A 13565-nucleotide genomic window follows, 5' to 3' on the forward strand; every position below is an offset into this window, starting at 1 on the left:
TAAAAATAGTCTAAAATCTATGCTTTTTTAAAAAATAGTCTCATGATTTTTAAGCCAATCTCATGATTTTCTGGGACTTGAGTCATGAATTTTGAATGTTGAGGGTTGGCCATACTGGATCTCATACTCCCACTGAGTTCAATAACGTTGTATTGCCCAAAAATCATGAGTCAGGCCCCTCAACAATTACAAGATTTTTTTTAAAGGCTTATTTTTCTTTGCCTTCTGGTTTCTGAGCCACAAGAGTGCATTTGCTTCAAAATTTCAAGGTTTCCTCCACACCCATGAGAGCTAGAAACCTATTTTTCTATATGAAAGCTAAGACTCTCAGCTCTAGGAGATGGGGTTTAAAAAAAACAGTAAATATCATATAACTTGCAATAAAATCACAAGAGCTGCTGATGCTACCATTGCTAGCTCTGGTGCAGCGGGTCCATTACTGGAAAATGAGTGTGGAATTTTCTAGTGTAGAAACATCCCAGTTGATATTGATAGGAGCAAGATCAGGCCTAAAGTTCTAAGAGGGGAAAGGATAGGGTTAGGATGACAGGTCTTGGAATCAGAAGTGTTAGTTTCTACTCTGGTCTCTATTGTTGTCTTGTTTTGGGCAAGTCATGTAACCTCTGTATGCTTCAGTTTCCTAATATGCAAAATGATGATGACCTATCTCAGTGGGAGAAAACTCTTTCAGATCTGTGGACGGAAGGGTTGCCAGCAGTCCTTTATTTTTTCATCTCTGTACAACAAGTTAGGGAGTTGCTGAGTGCTGCAAGAAGCAGCAAGAAATACACTTGGCGAATGTAGGTGAGTACTACTTGTTATTGATGATGATGATGATAATGATAATAATATTGGGAGGAGTGGGGCGGGGTGCTAAGAAAATGATCCCTTATTTTTTAAATACAGTGTTGGCAACCAGAGTGTGTCAGTGCTAACTGTGGTGATGACTTGTGTGATGAGGAATCAGGCTGAGAACCATTTGCAGGTGGCAGCCAACAGGCATCAGATGGTAATAACCAGAACTGAAGAATCAGCCATTATAATGGAATACTGTAATTCATTTGGAAAATATCACAGAACTCAGTTATCAGAAGAATATTATTTGACAAGTTGTGGTAGCAAGTTTTCAGTCACTGCTAGCCTGCGCTAATTCAAACAGGCAATCTAATGGGGGAGGGCTGCACAGCTCATCTCCAGTCCCATAAGCCACCTGCTCCCTTTTCTATAGGAAGCCTTACTCTATAGGGTAGGTTTATGCTGCAGTCATAGTGTGATTGCTGCTCAGGCAGATGCTCCCTAGTTAGCTGTAATTTTGATAGCTTTGGTCTTGGAACAGTGAAGCTATGGCAATGTGAACTTCAGCAGAGGCTGTACAAACCTGTCCAGAACATTGGTAATTACTTGCAGATTATAGCCAGGTATGTCAGAGCAAGCTGTAATCACACCCTAGCAGTAAGCAGCTGATGAGTTTAGGTACTACTTTTTTCTTGTGGACCCCCACAGAGGCAAGTTGCATCTGATGGGACTTTTTTGTGGTGCAGTAGGATTGAGATGAATGGCTGGAGATGTGCACGGGCATTGTTGAGCACTTTTATGTTGCCCAAAATCTTGAGTTTGAAAAATACATGAAAGAACAGAGCCATAAACACCCCCGCCCCTCTCTTCCTACCAAAAGGCACTTCAGCCTGACACACTGTAACTTTAATCAAAAGCTAAAACCTCAACTAACTCCTATTGTTTTACCCTTTTAAATGTTCACTTACTTTCTATAAGTCTATTTGTTTTAAAACCATTTTATCTGTTAATTTTTATTCACTTTCAATATATTTGTAAGTATAAAAAGCCACACTGTGAAATGTAATATATCTACTTTCAATTGTAAAAGACACTGTCAAAAATGAAATAATGTTTGCTTTAAAAATAATATGTAAGTTCTTCAGCTAGGAGTTGGCCCTGAGTGATTGAAGTGTGAATGGCTGAGCAATTGAGTTGGGTGTAGACAGGAAGAGTGATTGAACAATTGGTCTTAGTAAGGGATATTGAAACAGACATGAAGAAAACACCAGCCTCACCTAAAATGCTTGAGGAAAGAAGAAAGGAGCAAAGATGATCAAATGGCCAAAGAGGAACCCACCCTGATAACTTTGGAGCCAGCACATTTCAAAGGACAAAATCTGATCAGGCTTGTAAGATACTATCAAGGAAATCCTGAGCGACGCAGACAAGATCGACAAGTCCCTACTGGCCCCCTGGCAGAAGATCAACGCCCTCAACACCTTCCTGATCCCCCGCATCTCCTTCGTCCTGAGGGGCTCAGCCATGGTGAAGGTCCCCCTCAACAAAGCCGACGGCGCCATCAGGCGGTTAGTGAAGGGCTGGATGTCCCTCCCCAAGAGGTCCAGCAACGAGCTAACCTACATTGGCCACAAACAGGGGCGCCAATGTCATGTGCATGGGCGACCTCTGCGACATCGCAGTCGTCACCCACGCCTTCCGCCTGCTGACCTGCCCGGACGCCACCGTGAGAAACATCGCGTCCGGAGCCCTGGTGCAAGCAGCGAGGAAGCGGATCTGAAGAGAACCCACCAACCACGACATCGCCACCTACCTCAGTGGCTCTCTAGAAGGTGTCTTCGGACGAGACGGGTGCGACATCGCCTCCCTCTGGACCCGAGCCCGCAATGCTACCCGATTCCTGGGCAAGCACACCGGCTGCCACTGGACATGGTGCAAGGAGCGGCAGGAGCTGTCGATCCTGGTACCTAGGATCAGAGCCCTCGGCCACACCCCCCCCCCCCCCCCCCCCCCCCGTGCACGAGGCATGCTGGAGAGATGCCTGAAGGTCTCTGTGCACTCGCTGTACGTCAAGAGCCTGAAGAAGAAGCCGGATCAGGTAAAGTGTTCAAGGTCACCAGCCAGTGGGATGCCAGCAACCACTTCCTGGCAGACGGCAAATACACCCGCTTCGCCGACTGGCAGTTCGTCCACTGGGCCCGCCTCAACTGCCTCCTGCTCAACGGAGCCATCCACTTCGGGAACCGAGACAAGCGCTGCAGGAGGTGCGGGTACGTCAACGAGACCCTGCCCCACGTCCTCTGCAGCTGCAAGCCCCACTCCCGAGCCTGGCAGCTGAGGCACAACGCCATCCAGGTCCGTCTGGTGAAGGCCATCCCGGCCCACCGAGGCACGGTGACCGTCAACTCCGCCATCCCTGGGACTGACAGCCAGCTGAGACCCGACGTCGTCATCACTGACGAGGACCACAAGAAGATCATCATGGTGGACGTCACCGTCCCCTTCGAGAACCACAGCACGGCCTTCCACGCCGCCCGAGCCTGCAAGAAGGAGAAATACTCCCCCTTGGCCGACACCCTGAGGGCTCAGGGCTACGAGGTCCAGATCCACGTGTTGATCGTCGGGGCCCTGGGCACCTGGGACCCCCGCAACGAGCCCGTGCTCTGGGCCTGCGGTGTGGGTCGGCGCTACGCCCAACTTATGAGACGCTTCATGGTGTCAGATGCCATCCGGTGGTCAAGGGATATATATGTCAAACATATCACCGGACACCGGCAATACCAGGAGGAGCGGGCCGGAGAGCCCCCCCTGGAACCAGCCGGTCCCACTGACTCCACCCACCCGAGCGGCCTCGTCTAGGGGCGCGACACCAGAGGTTGCGGTGGGCGCAACAACGGATCCCGCGAAGACCACCGCAGGAGAAGACAGGACTGACCCGCCAATCAACTGTAAGGGGCACTGGACTAACGAGAGACATTTCACCCCGTATAGACCTATATACTCTTTCTATTAAAACATGCCCCCAATGGTTCTCCTATACATTGAAATGCTCCCTCATGCCCATATATCTCGTTGTAAACCTTAAACCTAACACCGCCACCCCCCATCCGGGATACTGCAGCCCACCCCACCATTGTCCTCCCCAGACCTGCACTCCCACTCCTGCACATGGACTCACCTGCCTTCCTTGGCAAATGCCTCCCTGGGACCCTCCCCCCACGCTGGATAGCGTCCCCCTCTCCCCACATACCCCCCTGCAACCCGCAAGTCCCGCACTTCCAGCCCCTCCTACAGGGCCACAGCTCATCGTGCTGCTGCCACCCCCTGATCCCCGATCACCCCCTACCCCCCACTGCATACCATCCCTGGATATTGTATTACTGTGCCTTGTAAACCCTGACCATTGCTTTTTTGTTTTTTGCTAAAACATTTGATATAATGTTAATACTGTTTTCCTAGTGTTTACATTATTATTAATGCTATTTCACTAAGTAAAGCACAATATTAATGTTATTACAGTGTTGATACTTTTCTTTTCTTTAATACTATTTACCAAGTTTCTGTGTTCACAATAAACGTGGCTTGTTGCCTTATCCCCTAAAAAGATCCTGTGATATTTGTTATTTGAGTAACAACTGCCCCTGCTGCATTTCTCATAGCACTGGGGGTTTGGAAGCTGCCAAAGGGTTTGTTTGGCAGGAGCATACCCAGTCCACTTGCATCTGTAATATTTGCCTCAGCATGTCATGATGCTGCCTCTGCTGGTGTGGTCCTGGCTGCAATGCAAGCCTCTGTGCTTGGGCCACCGTAGCCACACAACTGGGGGTTACTCAGAACTGTCCTCACCTTTGGCTGGTCTATGTTCAGAAGGAGCTGTATAGGGTTTGAGAAGAGGGAACTGTCAAGCAAGCCCTGATTTCAAGTATCCAGCGACACCTGGGGAGCTGCCTAGCCTCATGCACAAACAAACCTTTTGATCTAGAAGCCTTGCTTGTCCTGGATTCATCTGTGCATTCTCCACCAACCCCACAGGCCGGCTCACTTCCACATTCTGGTGTCTGCAGCCCCAAACCCGCTACACTTGTGATTTCAATTCCTGCTTTTGCTGCAGGTTTAGAGCTTTACTTCCATATTTGGGCTCAGCTAGCACAGCTCTTTGCACTGCAGAGGCCCCAGCAAGACAGCAAGGAATCCTGCTTGAGAATTTCCTCTTAGGAGCTGTGTTTACACACATTGGATTTTAAATTCGAAACTGGATCTGTACCATAAAACTCAGACCTCATGGGCAGAAATTCTTTTAGAATACATAGATTTTGTTTCCATCTCTACACTGTTCCATGTGTTAGGACCTACAAAAACACAATGCTTTGTGCTGGCTCTGCAGCAGGTAACTAACAAACCTTGATCTAAGATCTCTGCTCTTTGCTATTTAATGCTCTGGCTTCAGAAGCAGAGTCATATGCAGCTGATGAAGAAATATTGGGGTGTCCATTAGTTCACCCACTGACTTTCCCCTTCCTACTCACCTCTCAGGATCCTTCCTTCCTTTCCCCCTATGAATACCTTCACTTCTCCTACAGCTTTCTTCCTCTACTGCTGCTGTCTTCTTATTCCCTCTTCTACCCTTTTCCCTGTGTAGTCTGTTTCCTACTCCAAAGGGTTTTGCTGGTTTCAACTCAGGCATGAATGTCTGGCACCTTGAGGACCAAAGTAAGTAGATGGGAACCCTAGCTGAGCCAGAGAGAGTGTTCAGGATCAGAGAGGGAAGGAGGGACTTTACTATTCATTTAGTAGTATTTTATTGTTGTTCATATTTCTAAGGTGCCCATCCAGTGGTTGCTTATGTGCATTTAGATGTATATCCGTTCCCTCTAGGAAGAGGAACAAAGATCACAACCCATTTACCACAAATTAAATCTGTTTACTTAAAAGTAACTAAATCTAGGTTGGTTGTATCCCAAAGCCCCAATCAGGATATTTCCCTGCTCACTTCATAACAGGTGGTTTACTGAAAGAAATGAGTCCTGCATTCATTCCTATATTTGGTTAGATTTGACCTATCCTGGTTTACAGTGGTGGCGGATTCCACAATCAAGTGCCCTCTACAGAGAATATCCGTCGCCCACCTCCACAAGTTCAATCTTGGACTGCGACCAGCTTAGTTCCACCATGCCTTGGGAGTGTGGGGTTTCTCTGCAGTATCCTGGCCTGACCCCATGTAGGGCTTTGAGGATAAGGACCAGGTTTGTGGAATGGATCTGGCACTGGGTAAGTAGCCACCAGAGTGGACAGAGTATTGGTATGAAACATCTGCTTGTGCTTCCTTCCCCCACCTTTGCACCTTGCAGACCAAAACATCAGACCTGGAGAATGCCGATGCAAGAGAGAATAGAGTCCTCTCTAGGGCTGAGATTTGTGCTCAGCTCAGAATTAACACCACAAAGAGCTAGGTCGGCAAAACAGAGACAGAGAAATGCTGGTGGGGGAAGAAAAGTTATTTCCAAACTTTGAAGAGCATCTGGGCTACAAACAGTGAAGGGTTAAACAACTAAACCAATGTCAAGAATGGCCCATCTGTGTCCTTGTGGAGACCTGCTGTGTGTACCCACCACGACCCACATTGTGAGGCAGCTGGCAGCTGTCACCTCCGCTCATGTCCTCGGAGCTAAGCACAGGAGAAAGCAATGCCTTTCCTGTACATAACAGGCCTGCTCCTGAAAGCTGCCGAATGCCCACTGAGGATGCTCAGCACCTTGACAGATTGGGTCCAAATTTAGGACATGCCCTGGCTCCCATTGACATCATCAGCAAAGCTCTGACTGACATCAATGTGAGCAGGGATTCTGCAAAATTCCCACTGACTTCAGTGGGACAAGAATTTGTCCTTTACAGCCGTGGTTCCCAACCTTTTTGAGTGAAAGCCCCACTAGTTAACACATGTCCCACCCTTCCCCTCCCCTCCACACTAGCCATAAACACATATAACCCCTATAAACACATGATGATGATAATGCTAAATTACATAAATAACACGACTCTTACCTGAGTAAGAAGCTAAACCTCTGGTGCAGCCGCCACCGCACGCCCCGTGTGGCCCTGTCTCTTCCCAACCCTAATGGACTGAGAGTAATGGAGGCAAGCCCCGGGGGGTTGGCCAGGGCTGCTCCAGGCCCCTACAAGCACTGGACTGCTCCTCGCTGGCTGGCCACTAGGCTGGTGTGGGGCTGGAGGGGCTACTCCTTCACTCCAGCCAGAATGGAGCTTGAGGCTGCTCTCCTTCAGGGGGGCTGCTGCTTCACCCTAGCTGGCACACAGCTCAAGGCTGCTCCTCTGCTCCAGCTGGCGTGGAGCTCAGGGGGGCTAAATGACCTCAATATTACTGAAGCCTCATGAACTCCCTGTAATCTTTGGCTCCCGCAAGGTTGGGAACCGTTGCTTTACAGAGCTGTTTTTGACAGAAAAGAGTCTGAGCAAAGACAGTTGCATCCAGCACTGTGGTTTGTTGGACCAGGCTTTTTCAGAAGGGGTTGCTGAAGAAGTGTCATTTCTTTAGTGGGGAAGCTAATGCTGCCTCCACAGACTCTTTATTATGCCTATTTATTATGTGTACTGCAGTAAAGACTGCAAAGTGATTCCAGGAGAGCAGATTGTGGAGCAACGTAGATTGCTTGTAATGGGTGAAAAGGCTAGTGGGGGACAGGTTGTGGAACAAAGGATAAAGTGGCAGACTAACTATGCTATCCAGGAGCCTCTGAGGTTTAAGCATTAGGTTCTACGGAGGCTGGACGACAACCAAATAAACCACAATGATACCAACAAGGTTTGGGGGGAAATATCCAAACATTACAGAAAGCACAAAAGCTGCCTGTGGCCAAAATGAAAGAAGGGAAATTCCATGACCAGGAGACATGCTGCTGGTCCAGTGATGTGCAGAAGGCAGTAAAAAAGAAGGAGGAAAAGTTTAAGCAATGGCAGAAAGTAAGAAGAGCATGAAGTGATGAGGAATACAACCTGGGGGGAAAGGTGAAAAGAGCTGTTGCGGAAGCCAAGAGCCAAGTACTTAAAGCCTTATATGCAGGACTACATTTTAAGGAAGGGGGAAAAGGAATATACAGATTAGCCAAGATTGGGCAAAGAAGCACAAAGAACTGGGGAACTGTGAAGTGTGTCAAAAACAAAAACGGAAGAGCACTGGTGGAAGATGGTGAAATCATTAGCAGGTGACAGCATGTTGGCCAAAATCTTGTTTTTGAAAAAGACATGAAAGATCAGAGCCACAAACACCCCCACCCTTTCCTACCAAAAGGCACTTCAGCCTGACACACTGTAACTTGAATCAAAAGTTAAAACCTCAACTAACTCTTATTGTTTTACCCTTTTAAATGTTCACTTACTTTCTATAAGTCTATCTGTTTTAAGACCATTTTATCTGTTAATTTTACTATTTACCCTCTTTCAATATACCTACCTAATTGTAAAAGACACTGTTAAAAATAAAGTTTGCTTTAAAAATAATATGTAAGTTCTTCAGCTAGGAGTTGGCCCTGAATGATTGAAGTGTGAATGGCTGAGCAATTGAGTTGGGTGAAGACAGGAAGAGTGATTGAACAATTGGTCTCAGTAAGGGATATTGAAACAGACATGAAGAAAACACCAGCCTCACCTAAAACGCTTGAGGAAAGAAGAAAGGAGCAAAGATGATCAAATGGCGGAAGAGGAACCCACCCTGATAACTTTGGAGCCAGCACATTTCAAAGGACAATATCTGATCAGGCTTGCAAAAATGTGGGTGATTAAGAATCACACCAAGAATGCAGTTGCAGCATGACAATGCAAAACCCATAGAGTTACATGGGGTCCTTTCCCTATAAAATGGGACAAGAAAATGAAGGCTGGAGGTTCGGGTCTACAACATCACAGCAGCCAGGAGTACCGATGCGCATTGGCAGAACCTTGCTCCTCATCCTCATGCTCTAGTCACCTGGCCAGTGACTATCATGAGCACCAAGAGGCTGGTAACTATGACATCTGAAAGATCCCTATGTATGTTTGTCTGTCTCCCTGTCTATGTATGCCTGTCAGTGTGTGTGTATGAATAAAAGCATCATTTGAAACTTGTGTGTCTGTAATTGTAGTATTGATATAATGTTAATATTGTTTTCCTAGTGTTTACATTATTATTAATGCTATTTCACTAAGTAAAGCACAATATTAATGTTATTAGAGTGTTGATACTTTTCTTTTCTTTAATACTATGTACCAAGTTTCTGTGTTCACAGTGAATGTGGCTTGTTGCCTTATCCCCTAAAAAGATCCTGTGATATTTGTTATTTGGGTAACAAGCAGAAATAACTGAGGGAAATATGCACAAGCAACTACCTCCTACAACTTATCACTGAGGTAGAGACTTAAACAGCATTACCGTTGATGAAACACGGGGAGGCAGTAGGACAGGATGGTGTACCAGTTGAGGCATTTAAAGGATTAGGCCATGAGGGAGTGGTGATGATGGCAAACGTCTTCCACTTTATCCTCCAAACTGGAAAAATGCCTGAGGAGTGGAGAAAGAGTATATTGGTTTCTCTATCTTTGAGTGAAAAAGGGCTGTGCAAGAATGTAATAATTACCAACCCAGCAAGTTAATGAGTCACACAAAGAAATGGTTAGAAAGAATTATTGACTTAAGGTCTGTGCAACAATTCCAAGAGCTTGGTTCAGCATTGACCTATGATGAGAATGTGGAAGTGGATATTAGGTGTCACATGAAGAGCTCTTGGTACAAATGGAGGGAGTTGGCAGGAATTCCCTGTGATAAGATTATGTCCAGTAAACTAAAGAGCCAAGTGTATAAGACCATGATTAGGCCAGCCATGAAGCATAGATCAGAATGCTGGCCAGTGAGGAAGAAAGAAGAACTGCTTCACACTGCTGACATGGGAATGGCCAGGTGGATGCTAGCTCAGATGAGAGCTGATAAGCGGTGCAGTGAGACAGTATGAGCTGTGCTGCGGGTAGTCCCCATCATGGAAAAGCTGAGGGAGCATCAGCTGAGATGGCTGGGTCGTGTGAGATGATGAGATGTGAGAGTACAAGATCTAGAAGTCACAGCACAAAGAGAATGAAGGAGATCCGGAAAAAGGTGGTTCAAGATCCTGAAGGAAGACAAGACAAAGATCGGTGTCAGTTTGGAAGATGCTTTTAGCAGGAATGCTTAGAGATGAAGAAGAAGGGCCTCCAGTCCCAATTAATGGGATAAGGTGAAGAAGATTTGTAATACAGTAGTGTCTAGGAGCTGTAGTCATGGACCTAGACTACATTGTGCTAGGTGCTGTACAATCACAGAACAAAAAGTTGGCCCATGCCCTAAAGAGCTTACAACCCTAAGTATACAAAAGATAACAGATGGCTACAAACAGACAGACTGAACAGTACAAGACAATGGGACAGTACTGGGCAGCATGACAGGCAGTGATCTCAGCATACCATATGTTGTTTCTATCATTAATCTGCAAGGCATATCCTGAAATGTAGAAAATAAACACCTCCTACTGCTCAATTTTCACTGATTTTACTGGTGCCTGATCTCCAGAGGCACCGAGCAGACACTTGGGCCCAGATCCTCTGATTTCAGTGGAAGTTAGGAGCCTAAACACCTCTGAGGATCTGGGCTTTGCTCCTTACAGTAAGAAAGTGCATTGATCCTGGGTTCAGGTGAGCTTTTATGTTCCAAAATAGCCAAGGCCTTGTGATGTGAGGGGTAGTTTTAGGACTGGCAGCTTCTGAGCAGTTGTAACCATTGTAATAGAAACTTGGGGAGAATCAGTGTGGCTGGAAAAGGGGAGACAGGTGCTCTCTAGAGTGCTGTGACTTAAGGTGTGCTTTGCTTTTACCAACTAATGGTCAGGAGTGAATGTGTAGAACTCAGTGTCCCTTCCCAACTAGGACATAACCCACTCCTGGAGTCCACACCTCCCTGACTGCTCGAAAACCATGACACTGCTGTTGGCGGTGCAGGTGCTGAAGTACTGCCATGAGGATGGCCACTGGGGTGCAAGTTCCCTGATACCACAGCAGCCCTGAGAGCCTCTGTCAGCGCCTTGACCTTGTGCCTGTACAACCTGTGTGTCCCAGTGTCTGTGGTATCTGGCTGTATCTGATGCTCAGTTCCTGTGCCAGCAGGCTGGGTCTGTTCTAGGCTATAGATCTCTTACGTAACAACCAGCCTGTTTGCCAGTCAAGCAAGGGAGTCCTGCAGCAGCAGCATCTGCCTGCCTGTCAGCTCAGGCCAGTACGGGAGCTGACACAGCCTGCTCTTTGCCTTTCCTACCTAAACCAGGGGCAGCTGTGCAGTTGGATTCTGTCCCCTTCGAATTAGGGAAAGGCAGGTTCCATGGCTCCTGTCTCTCCAGGAACCGGCCCCTGTACCCTTTGGGGGATATTCCTCACCCCAAGAACATTTCCTCAGGGTTGGGCAGTGTAGACTGAGTCCCTGTTACTCCACCTGGGCTTCCCGCGGAGACTCTGTCCCAGTTACAGCATGGGCCCCTGGTAAAAGACTCTCTACAGCTTTGAGCCTGGATTTCCTGCCGGCTGACGGAGCTCCCTGTACCGCACCATCGGGGGTGCCGTTTTGGATTTTGGTAGAAGGGGGCAACTTTAACCGTGATTCGAGGGGCTACATAGGAACCTGAAAATTCTAGGGTTTTTTTTGAGAGATAACAACTTAGAAATTACTGACAGGGACACTGTATCTAATTCATATATAAAGAAATAATATTAAATAAATATTAGGCACACTCACCTCTAATACTAACATGTTCTGACATCTTGTGTCACTTAAGGGACATTGGTTAGGTATAAAATTTTAATGTATATTCTTACTTTGTTAAAAACTCTTGAATACAACAATTGAAACAATGGTAGAAAAATCTAGATTACTGTCTATCATTTAGGCTACTTACTTTTTGCAGTTTACCAAGCTTAGAATAGATCATGTAACTTTTGGAAACATCCTAGTAGGGTAAGGCCCTGCAAGTTTATACCGCACCTGCCTGGAGTTATAGGGGGTGTTAGGATACTACAAATAATAGACTAGAAACTGACTTTAAACAGGAATGAAACTGACACTTTCAAGTCAGCAAAGCCTACTTACTTTCCAGAAGGCTCTGAAACACAACCCTACAGTGACTGAGTTGCAGTTCTCACAGAAGAATATTTAAACATCAAGAAAATTCCACATTTTAAAATTGAAAAAAAAAAAGTGAGTCTCCTGAGGTATATCAGGGCCACTGCAGGCAGGAAAGGAAAATAAACAGACACAGGAGCTCTGGGCCACTCTTCTTGAAACAAAGTTGGAGGCTCAAATCTTCCAGTCCTTATTCAGGTAAAACTTCTGTTGCCATCAGCACTTCCACTCACAGATATTTCACATCTCCCTCTTTTCTGAATGTAACCTTGGCTCAAAGGGCTTCCCTGTGTTTCTTCTGAGTCCCCTGCATTCTCCTTTCAATGTGCTCCTCCTGCAGAGGGTTTCCCCTCCTGTCTACAGGCTCTTCTAACTACTTTCAGAACCTTAATCTAATCACCAGCCCTTTCTTATCTTAATCACCCTGTCTCTGTGTGTAAACAAAATACCTTGCCCAGGGACACAAGCTGGGAGCAGCCCCTCTCCTCTCTTCTCCTCCTCTCACATTCCACTCTCAGGTTGCCTGGGGCTAGGCTCTGTGCCCTGATCAGACCTCCTGTCTTTAATTCGGGGTGGGGGATGGGGTGTTCCTGCTCCCCGCCCCACACCCCCCAAATGGCACCATATCCTCATCCAGGAGTCCTGAGCTCCCAACATGGGATGAATCCCTCATGACCACATCAATTCCTAGGCCCCCAGGACAGAGCCGAACCCCTGGAAAAATGCCCGAGTCCTCCTAGGTCTCTGTTCTGTGGCCTGGTATCTGTGCCTGCGTCTGGATCTAGCCTCTGACAGTGGCTCTGGCTTTTGGTCATTGCTATCTTTGGATTTCCGAGGCAGAAAGGATAGTGACATACTGTAGTTTTTTATCTCCCCACTAGGTGCCCCCAAATCCCAGCTGCTGGGTCTAGAGAGGGCGGCTGTTGTTACACATGAAGAGAACAAAAGCTTCTCTCAGCTGGGAGTTAAATAATTGCTTGTTGTTTAAGAACCTTACCCCTTCCCCACCATCCCCTTCAGGCCAGGACCTGAGGGGCAGAGGCTTCTCAGAGAGTCGAGCAAAACAAGCTAGTTTGGGGGTTGGAAAAACTCATCACCCTTGTTTTCCTTGTGCAGAACCACTGCCTGGGAGCTGGCAAGCGTGTCCCATTTATCTCCCGCTTCAGAGCTCCAGGGGGTGGCAGTGATGATCCAGCCCTACATCTTGAGAGGCTAAACCCTCCCTAGCCCCCTACATCACCTAGAGACTGACTGGTCTCCACTAGGAGCTGACATTGGTCTAGCTATGTCTCGCAACGGTGTGAAAAATCCACACCCCCAAAAGACGTAGTTATGCTGCCCTCACCCCCAGTGTCACCAGCACTAGGTTGACAGAAGAAACCTAGCTACTGCCTCTTGGGGAGGTGGATTAACTGCACCGACAGGAGAACCCCTCCTCTCTGTGTAGGTAGTGTCTAAACTCAAGCGCTACAGCGGCACAGCTGTGGGAATGCAGCTTGCACCACTGTAGTGATTTAAGTGTAGATATACCCTAACTTGGATAATGAGGTGCACGACTGTGAGGGATCAGTCCCAGAACTTCAGG

The sequence above is a fragment of the Emydura macquarii genome, unplaced genomic scaffold (assembly GCF_026122565.2).
Source record: "Emydura macquarii macquarii isolate MOO-44397 ecotype Brisbane River unplaced genomic scaffold, CSIRO-AGI_Emac_v2 contig_1253, whole genome shotgun sequence".
NCBI lineage: Eukaryota > Metazoa > Chordata > Testudines > Chelidae > Emydura > Emydura macquarii.